Source organism: Phacochoerus africanus, chromosome 5 (genome assembly GCF_016906955.1).
Source record: "Phacochoerus africanus isolate WHEZ1 chromosome 5, ROS_Pafr_v1, whole genome shotgun sequence".
NCBI classification, from domain to species: domain Eukaryota; kingdom Metazoa; phylum Chordata; class Mammalia; order Artiodactyla; family Suidae; genus Phacochoerus; species Phacochoerus africanus.
In genome coordinates, this window is record NC_062548.1 from 123,960,438 (window position 1) to 123,980,741 (window position 20,304).

Below are 20,304 nucleotides of genomic sequence, written 5' to 3' on the forward strand. Positions count from 1 at the left end.
CACAGAGCACCACACAATTCATGCTTACCAGAGTCTATATGTCCCACACCAAATAATAATTCCAGCTATAGAATTACAACATGTACCATGCCACGTGCCAAGTTTAAAAGCCAAGCACTGCAGGGCCTACGAAAAGAAAGCTGCAATGCCTTGCATCAGTGCTTATTGGTACTCAAAATCTCATTCTCCCAGTAATTTTTTTTTTTTTTTTACTCTAAACCAAAGTCCCTCTACCTATGGCTCAATTACTTCTAGCCAATGACTTATATTTGACATTTTAATTCAAAATAATTAATAACACTTTTCTCTCCAACTTGAGTTTGGGACTAGTGGAGAATTAGATGTGGCTATCAGAGAGATCAAACATCAGATGTATTACTTAAAAGAAATGGATAAGAGGATGTGTATTAGATGAATAATCATGGTGAACTTTCTAATATTTCCCCCAAACTTCAGTTTACCCAAAAGCAGAATGGACAACTGGAGGCATGCCCAGCTGGCCAGAGTTCCCTGGTAATCTGATTTCATGACAGAGAGAAGATCCAGAGGTACCTTCTATGTGAGCAGCCACATTTGAGAGAAACTGAATCCAGAAGGAGCTGAACCAAACTTCCTGCTTCCAAACTCACCCATTAGACAAGTCATGCCAATCCCTGTGGAAAGGAGTGCAGAGAGGTGGGAGGGCAAAAAACTCCAGGAGATGTCTCTCTGGCATTTCCAGGATATATCCAAAGAAAATAATTATTGAGATAAACTAGCAGTTATGTACCAATATCCTCATTTTAACATTCAAGTAGAAAAAGAAATCAAAACAATAAGGAAAAAGAATAGTATGTCTCTATTAAAATGTTTTATAAATGCATTTAATGAAATAAAAAGATACTCATTTTATAATGGTAAATTTTTAAAAGGTAACAAAATTTTATTACAACAAAATCCCAAAATTTGTGTGTGTGTTTCCACAAATATGTAAAATAAATAAGAAACATTACAGGTATATTTTTATTATGTTCTTTTTAAATGTTCTAAAGAAGCATATATTATTAATAAAATCAGGATATGATTATCTGTTTCAGTCTTCCCAGCATATCCAATCCATGATTCCCTATGTATCGTTAATTTCATAAAGTAAAAAAAGAACTTTATATTCAGTTGTCACTCTTACAGTGAGTTAAAAACAAACCTAAACCTGTATAGCATATTACCACATAGAGAATAAACTAAAATTCATATTTGTATGGATATCCCTATAATTTCCACAATATGAAATAGAAAATATTTTATCCTATTGATGTAGTTTACTAAAAAACAGGGACAAACATCTAATATATCTACTGATTTTAGTGAAACTCATCAATAATCAAATAACTCAGTTTCTGTGAACAACAGCCATATCATCTTTTCATTACTCATGACAAGAGTTGCCACATAAAATACTATGTTCAATCAAATTTGAATTTATTATAAAGAAAATTTCATTCTAAACATGTCCTTTGGAAATGTGAAAGAACATTTCACATTTGTGCAATATGTGCAATATTTAGAAGATACTTACACTAAGAAATTATTGTTCATCTGAAATACAAATTTAATTGGCCACCCTGAATTTTTACTTGCTCAATCTTGCAACCCAGTTTATGATACCATTTCAGAAAGCCTTGTCCTCTGCTCTGAATATACTCCAGCAGAGTCTAGAATAACTGAGTTAATGGGAAAACAGTTGATCAAGCTAAAACTAGAGCTTCCTAGTTCAGAAGGAAACACTCTGGGAAAGAACACTTGAGAAGATCCCAAGCTTGTAAAACTTGCTGTCTATGCCACACTACAACTGCCTTTGCAGACCCCTCTCTCTCCCCATCCCTGCTGAATGGTCCCATATAGAACAAGAGTGGCAGGGAATCCAAGCACCCTCATTTCCAAACTAATTCTAAAGGAAATACGTGGGAGCCCATCAATCCTTCCCTGACTCTGAGAGCCGCACAGCCACCCCACTGCACCTTGTGACAGCTCCAGGAGGGTGGGGCTGCACCAGCTACGCTTCCTCTCCAAAGCACAGAAGGCAGGAAGCCAGGGATCACCAGTGGAATACCTGTTCCCACTGGAGGAAATAACAAAGAAGTTGTCCAGTTTCTTTTTTCTTATTCCAGAGATGCTTATCTCACATTGTGGTCACAGTGAAATGAAGGCTGGGCAAGGACAAGAAGTGCACTTGGACGACTGATGTATTATTATTCTGCGGCTGTTATTCCATTGTTGTATGAAACATATATAAAGGCACAGATCAAAACATGCAGGATTCAAACCCTCTGGCTCATAGTTAGTGAGGACTTCACCTCCAGAAGACTTTGGTAGCCGGGTGGCTCTCTGGATCCTTTATCAGGTGCTGACCGTGAACCTTAATAGGTATCAACTCATTGTTTGGCAAAGTTGCTTAAAAGGTAGATCAGCAGCAATGCTAAAGTCTGAGAACCAGATCAACAGGAATAGGAAGGAATTCAGCAGAAGGTCTCAAGAGAGAGCATGTTCACTGTCTGACCTTTTAACCAGATGACCACCATGCCAAAGGGACTCACAAAGGCAGGTCCAGGTGCCTCCCTGAATAACCTCTCCCACAAATTCATCAAGACAGGGCCCCCATCCCAGCAAGGAGGTTTTAACCTAGTAGACACACTGACAAGCAGACAGCATCAGGGTTAACTCCTGTTGTTCAGTCACGAACTTGGCCCCAGGACTCAAGCTGATGAATTACAATTTTATCACCCTGGAACCACACATTTACTTACCCTGCAACTGTCCTGTTCACCTGCCACTGTCCCACATACACAAAGTGAGGATATGCACCATTGCCCAACAGTCAGAAATTTATACAGTTGACCCAGTGCTGATTGGCTACAAACTGAGAAATCAAAATTATGCTTTCCGTATTCTAAATTTTTCAACTTAAATGTCATTTGCTTTCAAAATTTTTCAGTTTTTTTTTTTGCATTTTGCTGAAAAGTCAATGTTATCCTAATGTGTCATTAGAATATTTCTTTTAGCATCATCTTCACAGTACTATATGGTTTAGTTATATCTCACTTGACTTAAAAGCCTGTGGAACCCTACTTCTAATCCCTTTCACCCAGTCTTGCTTCTCAGTTAAATTTTTCTTACATATCTAGGCTGAATGTTTCCATTCAGCCAGCCCTACAATACACACAGAAAAGTAGAGACCTGAAAGAAACAACTCCTAGCCATTAGAAAAGAGTTTTATTCCTATACCTTTTTTTTTTTTTTTTTTTGTTAAGGGTGAACCCACAGCACATGGAAGTTCCCAGGCTAGGGGTCAGGGTCAAATCGGGACCAGAGCTACAGCTGCCAGCTGCAGCCACAGCCACAGCTCACAACAACATCAGGATCCTTAACCCACTGCACACATCTTCATAGATACTAGTCGGATTCGTTTCCACTATGCTGAAATGGGAACTCCCACCCATTCCCATTTCTTTTTCAATCTTTTTTAAGTTGGTACTGGCAATGAAAGGCATTTGAAAATCTTTCAAAAATTCAAGTGTACCCTCTCCATCAGCAAAATGCTTCTGATAGCTGTGTGCAAAGCAAGCCTGCTGTTAGAAAACCTGAAAGTCTGGGCGCTCCACTGACACAGGCATCCACCAGTCTGCTTCTTCCTCACTGAATCCATGGGAGTGTGAGGTGGGAAGGGATTTCTAATTCATCTTAGTTATCACTCCGTCTCGTGAGAGGACAGCATCTAAACTAAGATGACTGTATCAGGCTACCTTCCCTTCACAGAAACAAAACTGGGTATCTTCATCAGGAGAGTAAAACTCTATTGCTGTGCATAAGAAAGGACCACCTCCCTCCTTTGGTACAGTGTTGGGGCAAGCAGTAGACAAGAGGCAAAAAGTCTGGTTGAGTCCCAGGGCTTCTATTTGCTAGAAGAACTGTAAAGATCAGTGCATAAGCCCTGGTTTGAGTGCCAGCTTCCTCATCTATAGCACAGAATGAAAGCTTGCTTACCTCCTAGGCCTATTGTAGGAAATGAATGAGATAATGTGAGCAAAAATATTCCACAAACTCTAAGAACTCCGATAAAAGCAAGTTCACAGCATGTGAGCTGTAGCTACAGAGGACCATTCTCTAGAGATTCCCCTCAAAGCACAGGCACAAACTGTGATTTGAAAATAATGCTTTTAGTTTAATACAAGTGTTTTAAACAATGCATAGCTGCACCAAACAGATACGTTACTCTGGGGGGGGGGGAAGTATGCCGGTGGTTTTTTCAGTATTTTTATTTTAGACCACTTACAGAATAGCAGTTTCTCTCCATAAAAGCCTTTCCTGATCAATAATGTGTTTCACCTCAACATTAAGAAGGTATTTAAATTAGCACATGATTCTCAAGTTCTTTCTTCCCAGAGCAGTTTCACAGAGTAACTTTCTAAATATTGCTTTTGTCTGGGCCAAATCAACTTGAGATGCCAGAAATACATTACTGCAAAGTTGCATTATGAGACAGTGTCATCATAACAAAATGGTGAAAACCAGAACAGTTTTTATTAATAACAGCAGAACCTAATTTCATGGGTTTTAATTTACCATTCTTATATTTTACTATGACATTATCCAGATATAAATTGTTATGATGAGAAGCTATTCACTAGGGACCAGAAAAAAGTTAGAACTCTATTTTTAAAATAAGACTTTGCATATATCAGTGAAGGACACACTAATAAAGATTGGTCTGGAACATTTCTCTTTATGACGATTGACTTATCAGCAATAGTTACTACAGCAGAGTTGGAAATTACATAATTGCCAGAAACTGTAGATATTTGACTTGGCAAGAACCCCAGGTTTATCTGATTTATTTTTGTAAGAATTGAGCCCCGTGGATATTTAGAAATGTTTAATGAAAGAACAGTAGAATATAAATGAAACAAGCAAAAATCCTCTTTTCAAAGGCTGCATTTAACTCCATCGTCACTGTTGTGATAACACAAATAAACCAAAGACAAACCTTTGGTGATGGCGTTGGGGAAAGTACTCCTCCAAATTAAAACATTATGAGCTACTAACATCTGGACAGTTTCTCCCTCTTCATAATGATTCTCATCCATTCTCTGCCTACTATTTATCAGTGGGCACTGCAGAATGTGTCGTCGAGCCTTGGAACATAAGCACAGTAAAGAGAAGCACAAAACACAAAGGGCCATAGTCACGGACAGGCATGTTTTGACCTTTGTGTGCACTCGGAGAGGAGGCCATCCATTGTCCATTTGTCAAGAGAGAGACAAAGAGAGGAAAAAGAGAAGCTTTACTAACCTCAGAGTCTGTTCTGCCGCCTTTGGATCGTCAGTGCCTGGGATGTTGCTTGTGACAAAGCTGATTCTCAGTGTTTTGTTGTTGAATTGAAGCAAATGAGAACGATGGGCTAAGAGAAAATAAGATAAAAGAAAGCAGTTAAATATAGTAAGAATAGATATACTGCAAAGACTTGGTTTCTAGTCCTCATCAACTTGCCATGGGACCTTAGCTAAATCCTTTCTTCTTTATAGACATTGGTTTCCTCATCTGTAAAATGAGCCCATTTGTCTTGATGGTATCTGAAATACCATCTCCTCCATTAACCCATACTTCTTAAAAGCCTATCGTCTCACTGGAAGTGTCACACTTCCTCCCCAATACAACAAACTGCTTGTATTTACCACTATATTGACTTGGTAAGTCCACTTAGTTTGGTGATGCCCCTCAACATAATTTCATACATTACCCAACTTTTCTATTCTGTTTTCTTTTGATGTTCCTACCTGGCATAGCTCTGATATCATCCAAACCCTGGTAGGCAGCCACATAATAAAATAAGATTTTAAGTCAGACCAACCAGAGTTTGGATTTTGATTCCTCCCATTGTCTCAGAAAGTTACCCATCTCCCATGAAACTTTTATCTGCAAAGTAATATTCCTATTTCATTCATCACTGAGTTGTTGGGAGATTGAAAATATAAATAAACACATAGAATTGTCATCTGACACCTAGCGGTTTCTCAATATATGTTTTTCCTTAGACTCCATCTGTGGCCTTGAAGATCCCACTTCATAAATGTATGCTCCTTTTTTCCTTTACCGGGCCTGGAAAGGAAAGGGTTAAATAGATCCTAGAGAAAGGGAAATCCTCTCATTTCAGAAGTTACTCACCGGGTCTTCACTCCTTCAGAAATACTTATTGTCGGAGTTCCCGTCATGGCTCAGTGGTTAACGAATCCGACTAGGAACCATGAGGTTGTGGGTTTGATCCCGGCCTCGATCAGTGGGTTAAGGATCTGGCGTTGCTGTGGCTGCGGCATAGGCCAGCAGCTGCAGCTCCGATTAGACCCCTAGCCTGGGAACCTCCATATGCCATGGGAGCAGCCCTAGAAAAGGAAAAAAAAAAAAAAACCAAAACAGAAATACTTATTGAGGCTTGTGATGAAGAAGGGCAGTTTATGCATCAAAGTACAAAATATAATCAAGGTGTTTTAGGATATATAAATATATATGTATATATATTTTATATGTATATAATACATATATATAAATTACAAAGGTCCTGTGATATGTTTGATAATAGAGGATGTATGTAATGTTATAGGAGCATGAGGGAGCATCTAAATCTGGTAAGAGCTGCCACTAACTTAGTAGTTTCACTCTCTTGCCTGCATTAGTAAAGAGGAATATCATGTTTGGGGAAATACCCAGCTCTGCCCCTTGAGGCTATTTTTTAAAGCAGGGTAAATATTTAATAAAGAATTGACTTCCTTCACAATTAATGGAGCTTCAGTTAAATAATTATTTCAAATATACCAATTAACATCAAAAGACCTATTTGTACATTAAAACATATCAAGCTTATGTTTTTTTCTCATCACTATGAAAATGTGCATGCACACAGATACATTAAATGTTCACAAGATCTTGATATATTCATTTACAGTCAATATAGAGAGCTAAGAATTTTCTCACATTAGAATATTATTCAGATTTAATACTGATTACAGGCATATAGAACAAGTATCTTCAATGATCCAGTTCCTAAATGACTAGCAAAATTAGAATTCTCATAAACATAGTAAGCATTGACTGTTTTCAAATATTTTTCTCAATCAAAATGACCTAGATTTTTTTTGGATATTTTGCATTTTATCTTTCATTGTCTCCTGCATAGTAAAACAATGCTTATAGTTTAAAATTGGGTCTGATAGCTACGTGCAGGTAAGAAACTGTGGCAAGAAATATTGGAGGCAGAGCAACAAGGAAGAAGGCTCTTAACTTGTTTTAAAAAGCTATTGCACAGTGTTATGGGTTAGCAATTACAAAACTATCCTATCTTTATTCTAAAGTTAGGAGTGTTTAGGGAAGTCAGAATAAGGGAGTTACAAATGTAGAAAAAGAGATTTTAATGAATCCTGTCAAGTAGAATTTCAATTGGAGATATTAGCATAACCTCATGGTGTTTAATACTATAGACATGTAGACAGATAAATATAGAGATAAATAAACATAGATGTGTGCATGTCTGTGGATTAGTGTATTACAAAGCTCCATCCACTGGAAGAACCTAGAAGCTATGACATACTAGAAGCAACTAAACCTGTAATGCCTATATATTGGTTTCTAAACACTACCGTCCACTAAGTGAAATAGAGCTGTGGAGATGACTCCAGGGATGGAAGACAGAATGCGCCAGATAAGTCTACAGAATTCTGTTATTCCTCAAAGTAAAAAAGTACTGAAAGAATCATGGGAACATATCAAAGACACATAGAAAGCCACTCAGAAGGGCTCCCACTTACCAAATCTGGGATAATTTGATCTTCTAAATAAATAATGATAGTAATGAATTATTCCCATTGAATAAAATATAAGTCTATGAAATATATAAAATAACAATCCTATAGAAATAAATGCATGAGAAGAAAACACACTTTATTAAAGTGTTTTTGTTATTTGTGCCTTTGTTGCCTTTGGCTTTAGAGTCAGATCCACAAAAACATTGCTAAGACCAATGTCAATGAAATTACTGCCAATGTTTTCTTCTAGGAATTTTATGGTTTCAGGTCTTACATTTAATGTCTTTAATCCATTTTGAGTTAATTTTTTTGTGTATGGTGTAAGATATTGGTCTACTTTTACTCGTTTGCAGGTGGCTGTCCAGTTTTCTCAGCTCCACTCATTGAAGAGGCTATCTTTTCTCCATTGTATGTTCTTTGCTCCTTTGTCATAAATTTATTGTCCACATGTGTGTTTATTCCTAGGTTCTCAATTCTGTTCCACTGATCAGTGTGTCTGGTTCTGTGCTAGTAATGAACTGTTTTTGTTACTATAACTCTGTGATATAGTCTGAAATCAGGGGCCATGGTATCGCCAGCTTTGTATTTCTTTTTCCAAAATTGTTTTGGCTATTCGAGGCCATTTGCAGTTCCATAAAATTTTTAGAAGTATTTGTTCTGGTTCTGGTGAAATATGCCATTATAATTTTGATAGGCATTGCACTGAGTCTGCAGATTGCTTCAGGTAGGATGGTCATTTTAACAGTATTAATTCTTCCAATCCATGAACAAAAAATATGTTTTCATTTATTTGTGTCTTCAACTTTTTTTCATCTATGACATGCAGTTTTCAATGCACAGGTCTTTCACTTCCTTGATTAAATTTATTCCTAGGTATTTTACTCATTTTGATGTAATTATACTTGGAATTATTTTATTTCTCTTTCTGATAGTTTGCTATTAGTTCATATAAACAACAGAGATTTCTGTATACTGATAGTGTATTTTATGACTACTGAATTCATATTATTAATTCTAGCAGGTTTTTTATGGAGTTTTTAGGGTTTCCATATATAGCATCATGTCATCTGCAAACAGTGACAGTTTAACCTTTTCCTTTCCAGTTTGTTTTTCTTGCCTAATTGCTGTGGTTAGGACTTCTAGTTCTATGATGAATTGAAGTGGTAATAAGGGGCATCCTTGTCCTGCTCCTAATTTTAGAGGAAAATTGTTCAGCTTTTCACTATTGTGTATGATGTAATCTGTGGGATTATTGCAATATAGCCTTTATTATTTTGAGGGACATTCCCTCTATACCCACTTTGTTAGATGTTGAGTTTTGTCAAAAGTGCTTTCTGTGTCAATTGAAATGATCATCTGATTTTATCCTTCATTTTGTTAATGTGATGTATCGCAATGACACACATGCAGATGTTGAACTATTTTTGTGCCACCTTTGTGTTAATATGATGTATCACAATGACTAATTTGCAGAGGTTGAACCACCTTGACTATGATGTATTATTCTTTTTTTGGATTCAGTTTGCTAACAGTTTATTAAGGAGTTTTGCATCTCTGTTCATCAAGGATATTGGCCTGAAATTTTCTTTTTTCTTGTGGTGTCATTTCTAATTTTGGTATCAGGGTAATGCTGGCTTCATAAAATATGTTTGGAAGGTTTCCCTCACTTTTGATTTTTTTGGGAGAATTTGAGAAGGACAGATATTAAATCTTTGCAGGCTTTTAGAATTTGCCAGTCAAGTTGTCTGGTCCTGGGCTTTTGTTTATTGGCAGAATTTTCATTACTGCCTCAATCTCTTCACTAATCTTTCAGATTTTCTATTTCCTCTTTATCCAGTCTTGGAAGATTGTATATGTCTAGGATTTTACTCAGATCTTCTAGGTTGTCCAATTTGTTAATGTAAAATTGTCTCATCACTTTTGTATTTTTGTAATATCAATTGTAGTCTCTTTATCACTTTTGTATTTCTGTAATATCAGCTGTAACTTCTCTTTAATTTCTAATTTTAATTATTTGAGTCCTCTCTTTTTTTCTTGGTTAGTCTAGCTAAAGTTTTATCTTTCTAGAGAAAGAGAAGAAAGAAACAGAGGAAAAACTATAACAAACAACCAGAAGACAATTTAAAAATTGCAGTAGGTACAAACCTATCAATAGTTAATTTAAATGTAAATGTATTAAATTTACCAATTAAAAGACAAAGTGACTGAATTCATTAAAAAAAAAAAAAAGACCCAGCGTTCCTGTCTCTGACTCAGTAGGAACGAATATGACTAGCATCCATGAGGACACAGGTTCAATCCCTTGCCTTGCTCAGTGGGATAAGGACCCAGCATTGCCATGATCTGTGGTGTAGGTAGCAGTCACGGCTTGGATCTGGTGTGGCTGTGGCACAGGCCAGCAGCTACAGCTCCAATTCAACCCCTAGCCTGGTAACCTCCATATGCCATGGGTGTGGCCCTAAAAAGACACACACACACACACACACACACACACACACACACACACACACACAAAGACCCATCTATATGCTGCTTACAAGAGACTCACTTTAGAAGAAATGAAACACACAGACTGAACATAGAGGGTTAGAAAAAGATAATCCATGAAAATGGAAATGAAAAGAAATTTGGAGTTATTATATTTTGCTCTAGTATAATGGAGCTATACTTTAGTATAATGTAATTCTTGCTCTGAATCAGTTCACAGTGTACTAGAAACAATACAAACATATGAAAAAACTTGTGTTGGTAGGGATATTTACTGGGCACAATGGTGACCCAAAAGAAGAAGTAACCAACTCTGGTTGAGGAAGTCACTTAACCTAGTTCAGAAGGTTCCTATCAGAAGTGATGAAGGTGGGAGCTAGAAAATGATGGTGAAGAAGGTACAGATTCAAGAGATGTTATCAAGTTGATTCTGTAGAACTCATTTCCCAAATGAATGGCAGGATGGTAAAGCTAGGAGAGGCTTTGGATGACTCTGATGTTTCTGTTCAGGAAATAGGGCTCACTAAGATAAGAAATACAGGACAGGGAAAAGATTTTGGAAGGAAAGGCTAAGTCCAATTTTGGACATGTCAAGTTTTATAACTGTGGGTCACCAGGCAGCATTGATATAAATGTTTACTTAGAATACCATCTGTCAAACTATTGGCTGAAAGTTGAAAAAACGCAAACATCTCATTCAAGCCCAGGATTAATGGAGACAGGATTGGGAGCCCTACTTTAAGGTCACAGAAAGCACATCTTCAAACCTTAATCTATTCTCTGATATAGAAAGTCTTTCCAATTGGGGACACAATGCCTATATGCTTTTTTAAAATTAATTTAGGAAAAATTTACTTTAGATAGTATATGAGGCACTGGAGACACAGATATGATTAATTCATAGGCCCTGCCCCACAAGATTTTCACAGACTAATGGAAAGGAAAAATATGAGAACAAAAAAGTATAAATTAGTGTACTTGATGCTTAGGATAGAGATTAGGTGCTGTGGAAGGGGCCACCATACAAAGTGGACATATGATGGGAGGATGAGGATGTGGCTGGTTCTGAAGAATACTAAGGAGGTCAAGAAAAAAGATAATAACAATATGATAGGGAGGAAGATACAAAGGTCTAGGATAAATCCAGGATTTTACCTGAGCTACTGGGAGGATGGTGGTGCCATCAACAAAAATAGGAACACAGGAGTAGAAGTAAGCTTTGTTATTTTACTGAGGAGGAAAAAAATGGGCAGCCAAGGAGACAAACCACAAAAAAAAAAGAAAAGAAAAGAAAAGAAAAGGCTATCAATCTTGAAGCCAAACTTTAAAAAACTGAAAAATGTTATGAAAGCCAAGTTGGTCCACATACATCCCCAAAAGTCTAAGCTGGACTATACTTGGGACTCCACTTTGAGCTCTGCCGCATTGAGGGACATTCATCGCTGACCTACATTTTGCAACAATATTGGTGGGGGGGAGGGACCTCTAGAAACAAACTGCTTGCTCCTCAAATAGCAAACACACATATTTTCTCACCACCAACGGGGCTACTGCCAGGAAATCACTCAGACCCCAAATAAAAAACAGGCCAAAGGAAAACAAAGAGAAAAGATTCCTAGTCTCCTGTTCATGGGGCACTGAAGTTCAGGGCAAGGCCCTCCTTAGGTGGTCACAGGGTCCAGATAAAATCCTCCCCAGAGTCCTTGAAATTTGTTTTTGCAGGTGAATCAGGAGGCAGGGGACCTGGGACAAGGGTGGTTACTGAGTGCCTGTTCTGTACCAGGCATTGTGCTTCATCCTTCACATTTCTTGTTTCCTCTCTCTCTGTGAGGTCAGAATTATTATCATTCCTATCTTACAAATGAGGAAGCAGACTGTGAGGTTAAGCAACTTGCAGAGACCCATAGGAGGTGGCAGCACTGATGCTCAAAGCCAAGCCTACAGACCACAAAGCCGTTACTTTTCTCCACAACATCCTGCCTGCCCAAGATGGCAGGCGTGCTGCCTGGGAGCTCCTGATGCCTGAAGTGAAGCTCCTACCACAGCCACCTCCAGGCAGGAAATAACTTGGTGACAATGCAGGGGCAGCATGATGAGCACATGTATGTGTAGACCTCTCAACCCTCTCTTTCTTGTTTCTTACATACTTAAGAAACCCCCTCAGGTTCGGGGTGCATATTGTATGTACCTAACAGAGGAAGCCCCTGAGTCCTCACAGCCCCTCTCATGGGTTCCCTGAGCAAGCTGATAAATCCCACCAGGCTAGGAGGTATTTTCCTGCTTTGTTCTACTCAAGATTTGGCTCAGAAAGCAGAAGCATCACAGCATCATATAGAACCAGACAGCTTAAAGACAGCCTCTGTGAAATCCAGGACACATCCTCCTTAACACACCATAGTTCCAGGTGCCACTGCTTATGTGCCCTGAACATGAGGGTACATACTTAAGTCCTACTTAGCACTTGCTCATCTGGCCAGCCCGCAACAGGAAACTGAATCTTTTTTTTGTTTTTCCCCCTTTGGATGAGGCCTAGCAAGCTGATTAATGATGTGAGGGAGAGTGGGCTAAGGAGGGGAGTTCTACAAATGTTTCTTTTAGGAGAGCCATAGCAGGCGTGAAGAAAGAAAGGTGTGCATTGTAAGAGGGTGGCAGGCCGTGTTTGGCTAATTAGGGTTTGGTTAATGCTGGTGAGTGTTGAACATTCCTGCTAATGGCTGTTACTAATGGGAGAAATGGGATCATTTGTTAACTTTACTTATGAAAGTAAGTGTTGAAGGCAGGATGGAGGGAAAAAAGGTGAACGTGGACCATTTTGGCCAAGCCAAATGAGAAGTGGAAAAAACTCCTCATGATTTTCTTAAAAAGATCAAGACCTCGACGTCACACTGGCAACAAGCTGCCTTGCCTTTATGAGAAAGTGGTCACCAATTTCTACTTAGCCTGCCCGTTTTTAAGCCCCTTTTGGCCATCTTCCAATTGACCTTTTCTCCCTGTTCAAATGTGCAGATTTTTTTTTTAATGGAAGTTGTCTTGGAGGTATGTGTTATTAAGAACTTACCGTGAACTGTGCTATGAGCTTTTACTTGCATGATTTCATTCAAGTTTTACGACAAAATTGTGAGACGTATATAAACATTTAATTCCTCTTTTACAGATGAGAAAATTGAAGTTTAGAGCCCTAATCTACACAGCAATTAAGTAGTTTTTTTTTTTTTTGTCTTTTGTCCTTTTTGAGGGCCACACCAGCGGCATATGGATTTTTATTTTTGAAGGGCTTATGGCTTAAAGAGCATCTTTAACTTTACGACTCCTTCCAGGATAACTTTTAAAACATACTTTCTAAAGTATAAGTGTCCTACTCTTTTTTCATTCTTTCCCAATCCATCAAACACAGACCATCATCGCATGTGCCACAGAGTTCTCTGGCTCCCTAATCCATGGCATCTCCTGAGTCACGTGGATAATCAAGATGGGCAGACTCAAGAAATAGAAACTTCACTGGTGAATTCTGAAAGGCTTACTCTCCTCTCTGCATAACCTTTCCAGAACTTATACGTTGCAGCCTTGACCTGTATAAGTCAATTGCCATCTGGGCAGAGCCTAGTATATGCACATTGGTCTCCAGTCAATATTTTGGACAGGGAATTTCCACTTATCAGCCTTTGGCATATGCTGGGTATTGTGCAAATGCCCCCACAAACAGGGGTGATAGGAGAAGCTACTCCTGAATCATGTTCTGAGACTTACAAAGACACAGTCTCACTGGACAGGCTCATATTTAGAAACTATGAAGACCTGTCTGATCTAATTATTTAGGCTATTCAGTTAACTGCATAGGACCTACTATTATGCTGGGGATAGAAGAGTGGGCCACTGGAGAAGCTCCCTGAAGAGAAAGTGCAATTAAACAATCATTGTGAACTTTAGAAGCAGGTAGGCCTGAGTTGGAGGCTTGATTCTACCAACTGCCAATTTTGCGACTGGACAAGTTGCTTCACTCTGTCCAGCCAAAAAGTGGGAGGATTAGTATCCATTGTGTGATTAGTATCCATGAGGATCCCTGGCCTCGCTCAGCAGGTTAAGGACCCGATGTTGCTGCAAACTATGTGTTGATCGCAGAGGTGGCTTGGGTCTGGCATTGCTGTGGCTGTGGTATACGCTGGCAGCTACAGCTCCAATTTGACCCCTAGCCTGGGAACTTCCATATGCCACAGGTACAGCCCTAAAAAGAAAAAAAAAAGGTGGTAAATAGTGTAAAATATGTTAAGTGTCCTATGTCCAAAAGCATTAGTTCTCATTGTCCATATCTTTTCATTCACTAAGATTTCAAATCATCCCTATGGCAAGAGCACCCAACAGGGGAAAATGTAGTCACTGCAAGCCTTTGAGGGCCTAGGCTCTAAAACTCACATAATGTTATTTCTCCAGTATTACATTAGACACAGCAAGTCACAGGCAAGCTCGGATTCAAAGGGTGGGAAACAGACTCCAATTCCTGACGAGAGTGGCTACAAAATATTGTGTATGATTTGGTCAGCCACAGAACCAGGAACTCTGAGCCAAGCACATTACAAGCATTACATATATATTCCTCCTTAAACGACTATCAAGCTAGGTATCATAACACCCATTTTACAGAGATGAAAAACAGGACCCAGAAATGTAGAGGGACTTACCAAGGTTAACCAAGGGGTCAGTAACAGGGCTAGCTTTTAAATGCTGGTTTATTTGACTCCAAAATTAGCACTGATACATCAGAAATATATTTGGAAGGCCAATCATAAGAGATGCCTCCATTTCTACAGAAATGAGCTAACGAGAATAAATCATTTTAGCCTCACATTTATTATTTTAGGATTATTTCAAAAAAAATATTGTGAGAGCACAAATGCTTTATTTATGTGTCAAGGGGCTCCCAGGTCTGTCCCATGCCTGCCTCAACAATCACAGACTATCAGAGGGCAATAGGGATGTGTCTACCACTCCCTCAAAAATATCCAAATATATGAATCCAAGGGTCTTAAGAAAAAGCCTAGACACTACTCCATCTATGAACTTTTCCACCCCATACTCTCAAAAAATAGGAAATATATTTAAATCAAGTGCCCAAGGAGCCTTACTAAGCCTGTATTCCTTGAGGAACATGATGGTGGGCCACAATTTGCAAGCCTGGGTTTTATCCATTTAGCTCCCTGTTTCAAAAGCTACTAAGGTAATAAAGTCAGTTAAATGAGTGCAGTAGGCAAAATTCTAGCTTGATCTCCCCACAAAAGCCCCTTCCCTTTAAATGATCCCTCTCCTGTGAATACACAGGAAAAATACTACCTCAAGTATGTTTCACACGTGGCAAAAGGGATTTTGTAGCTATAATTTAGTTTACTCATCAGTTGATTCTGGGTTTGTTTGTTTGTTTGTTTGTTTGTTTGTTTGTTTGTTTAAAAGTGGATTTACTTTGTATTAAGTTCTCTAGAGCTGCACAGCTAGGTATGTTTTGGTTGTTCTGGATTTTTAGTTTCAGGTCCCTTAATGTTCCTCAACATGATGTTTTTGTATTTATCTATTCTTTTTTTTTTTTTTTCATTTTAGAAATTTATCTCATGGGTTCAAATCTTCTCTCCAAGAAAATACCAGGCTCAAATAAAAGTGCAAGAACACAAGTTCAAAAAGTAGTAACAATTTAGCACATTACTCCTGTATTTATAAACATAGGAAATATTTCACAGTTCATTTTATCAGGCTGGCAAAATTTGGAATTATTTTCTAATCTGTATTCTGGCACCCTCTTTCATTTCTCTCAGATCTGCATTTCATTCTTAGTATGATCTCTATCTTTTTACAATTATTTCTTTTTTAATTATTAAGCAAAAGCTTCTTTAAATTCTGTAGTGCTTTACAATTTTCAAAAGTCTCACATGTGAATTCATATAATCCTATAATAAATAACCATTTCCACCCCTATATTCCCCTTCTTTTCTCCCCTCTCCTCACTGGTAATAATAGTTTGTTCTCTAGATCCGTGAGTGAGCTTTTTTGTTTGTTTTATTCACTAGTTTGTTGCATTTTTAGATTTGAAATATAAGTGACATCATACTGGATTTGTCTCTCTCTGTATGACTTATTTCACTTAACATAATGCCCCTCAAGTTGATCCATGTTGCTGCAAATGGCAAAACTTCCTTCTTTTTATGGCTGAGTAGTATTCCATTATCTTCTCTATCCATTCATCTGTTGTTGGACATTTTGGTTGCTTCCATGCCCTGGCAATTTTGAATAATGTTGCTATCAACAGTGAGTTGCATGTATCTTTCTAAATTAATGTTTTTGTTTTTCCCACAAGAGGGACCTAATTAAACTTAAAAGCTTTTACACAGTAAGGGAAACAATTGATAAAATGAAAAAACAGCCTACTGAATGGGAGGAGATATTTTCAAATTATATAGAATTGATAAGGATTGATGAAGGGTTAACATACAACATATATAAAGAGCTCATGCGACTAAACATCAAAAAAAGAATCCAATTTTTAAAATGTACAGAAGAACTGAATAAGCATTTTTCCAAAGAGGAAATGCAGATGGCCAACAGGCACATGAAAACACACTCAACATCAGGGAAATGCAAATCAAAACCACAATGAGATATCATCTCACACCTGTCAGAATACTTATCATCAAAAAGAACACAAATCAAAAATGTTGGTGAGGATGTGGAGAAAAGAGAACTCTCATACACCGCTGGTAGGAATGTAAATTAGTGAAGTCACTGTGGAAAACGGTGTGAATGAATGAAGGTTTCTCAAAAAACTAAGAAGAGAACTACGACAGGACCCAACAATTCAACTCTGAACTAACTTATAACAAAATTTTTCCAAGTGGGCATAACCTAATCACATGATTTCTTTGAAAACAAAGCATTTTCCCTGTCTGAAAACAGAAAAGAACGGCAGAGAGATTCAAAACATGAGAGGAATTCAACAACAGGGAGGTTCTCCATGAATGAGCAGGAGGGCCTGCAGCAGGGATCTGAGGATGGCCTCTGGTCAGCATCCAGCAACTTGGTCCTCAGACCCACAATCACAAGAAACTGGATTCTGCCAACAGCATGAATGGGTTTAGAAGCAGATATTTGCCTGGAGCTTCCAGATAAGAGCCCATCCTGGGTTACACCTTGGTTTCAGCCTTAGGAGACCCTGAGCAGAGAATGCTATTGAGCCCACCTAGACTTCTAGTCTAAGGAACTATGAGATAATAAACAGATGTTGTTTAAAGCCGCTAAATGTGTGGTGATTTGCTACACAGCAGCAGAAAACAAATACTGTAAGCCAATTCAAGTGGCAGATGGTGACAGTAAGAAAATCTGAGTTTTTCTCTCCTTTGCTATCACCTGTCCTATTATCTCAGGAAAGGTACAGCTGTGTTGACTAATATTAGGCCCACTATTCCACAAACTATCCATTTTGTGACCTGTCTCCATTGCTAACTGTATTACATTTTCTAAGATAGTCTTGATTGGAAGTATCTTCATACCACATAGTCTCATGTTCAATACAACAGTCTGGTTACGCCATAATAGCATATCTTGTTGGTTAAGGCGCTGGTGATAGCATCACAGCCAGGCTTTTTGCAAAATTCTATGTTCATAATATACTAAAACAAAATGTTAATGAGAATGTATCTATTACTGCTACACTCTTTATTATACTACCTATAATCCTCAGAGCCTTTCTGAAGGCAGGTGTTATTATTCCAATTTTGAGGGAAACAAAACTAAAATTTGAATAGAGTAAATGATCCAAATATACTGACTATCATTTGGGTGAATGAGGTAACATCTATTGAGATGACAAACAGAAGAAAGCAGGTTTGCAGGACTGAAATCAAGCGTTCTGATTCAGATATGCTGATATACTATTAATCATCCAACTATATTTTAAATATACTAATTATTTCCGAAAGAAATATTTTATACTAAAAACCTGTACTTTAGCTAAAGAAAGGAGATATTCAAGAAAATATTTTTATATTAAAAATATTTTCAGAGATCCCCAAATATTCAATAGTAGGGAAATATGTCTGCAAATTTTAGTGTAGAATATTTTGGAGTCATTAAATACATGAGTACTCAAACCAAGTAATAGCATGAAAAGCATTTGTTAACATTATGTTAATATATTAATATGATGTGGGAAAAATTGGAATACTGAAATATACGTTACATAATTCTAACAATATTTTACAAAGGTAGAAAGATTAAGCTTTAGACAAAAAGATAAAAAAAATTTTAGAAGAATAAAATTTGATTATGTTAGGACAGTGGGTTTACAGATGCTTCCAGGTAAGACCATCTTTTATCTAACTCTAATTTTCACTAGATTTCATTATCTTTGGACCTATCTATCTGCATATCCATATAAACACTTTATTAATAAGTGTTATTGACATTTTGACATACTAGTGACTTTTCTATCATTAGACTCAGAAAAGAAAAGCTATGAAGGCAATAGAGCCACTTTCCACAATATTTCTACAGATCAGGGTGAAGCAGGGTGGCCGTGTGAAGAAGATTCTTTGGAATTTTCCCAGGGTGCTAGTGCTTAGTTGTATTACTCGATTGGACTAACTGGGTCCTACATTATGCAAACTTCTTAGCTAAAGAGAAGTCTACGAGTGTCCCAGAAGTTTCAAGTAACATCCTGAAGAAAATAAGAAATCAGAAGGATGCAAGTGGGAACCATGTTCCACAAATCACTCTGCACTATCTTCTTGGCATCAAGGGAATGGACATATTCCTCTCAGTAACCACGGCAAGGTGACGTGGGAAGGCTGCATGACCATGCTGCGTTAGAACACAGCAGCATCTTGGCTTTATTACCAAGGTTGAACTCGTGGAGAGAGAAAGTCAAGCCAAACAAGATATGCTGCCTTAGGCTGAGTAAAGAACATCAGCCACCACCCCGTCACTGATGTGGATAGACATCATTCAACCCATGAGGGTCTAAAGAGAACAAAAAGGGAGAAAGGGCAAATTCACTTTCTCTCACCCTGAACTGGAATAACCACCTTCTCCTCCTGCCCTTGGACATCAGAGGCCCCGGTATTCAAGTCTAGGACTCCAGGACTTATATCAGCAGCCCCTTAGGTTCACAGGCCTTTTTTCCTTTGACTTTGGACTAGGAGTAACACCATTAGTTCCCCTAGTTTTCAGGCCTTCAGACTCAGAGTGACTTGGCTCCCCTGGTTCTGCAACCTGCAGACAGTATATTGTGGAACTTTTCTGCCTCCACAACCACATGAGCCAGATCCCATAATAAATCTCCTCTTAGATATCTACATATACATATTCTCTCGGTTCTGCTTCTCTAGAGAAAGCTGACTAATATAGCTGCCTACATACATGTGTAATTTCTCATGCTCTATAATAAAGGAAAACAAATTAGAGTATCTTAAAAAAACAAATAATTTTCATACCACCCTCAGCACTCAAAACAAAACAATGTATGTATATAATCAATACATAAAATAATTCAAAACACTCATTAGGCTCATAGTCTATCCTAGGTGATGTGCTATGGGAAAAGAACAATAAACCAGGAACTTACTGAATTTGTGGATGCTGAGTTACATGGAAAAGACATACTAGGGACCAGAAGCAAAAGAAGATCTCAGGTATAGGCTAGAAGGACCAGTCAAAAACCAGACTCTTTCAATCCCTCATCTCTGCAAAATCTTCCTCTTGTGTCTTACAGATCAGAAGTCTCACAGCTCTCAGCTTTCCTTCCTAACTGCTGCTCTAATGCCGACCCTTCTCAGCCTGTCCTCCTTGCTCTGTGTGCACCACTAAGACTATAGAGGTTAGGATATGGGAAGAATCACCACTGACAATTGCTTAGTTATACATGTATGTAAACAATAAATACTTTTAATCTTCTGTTCTTATAACTGGATTGCAATGTGGATTAAATTAGTTAAGTTTTTCTATTTGAACTCTA

The 20,304-nt window shown here is 38.0% G+C and overlaps 1 long non-coding RNA gene across 1 annotated transcript in view; it reads right to left on the reverse strand.

Annotated features, from left to right (window-relative positions):
• Window positions 1–4,857: 4,857 nt before the first annotated feature.
• The window catches only part of LOC125128323 (uncharacterized), a 41,433-nt gene continuing 25,986 nt past the window's right edge, over window positions 4,858–20,304 (reverse strand). Inside the window, exon 3 of the long non-coding RNA XR_007135202.1 lies at window positions 4,858–5,434. This is a non-coding gene — a long non-coding RNA (uncharacterized LOC125128323). The remainder of the gene's footprint in view (window positions 5,435–20,304) is intronic.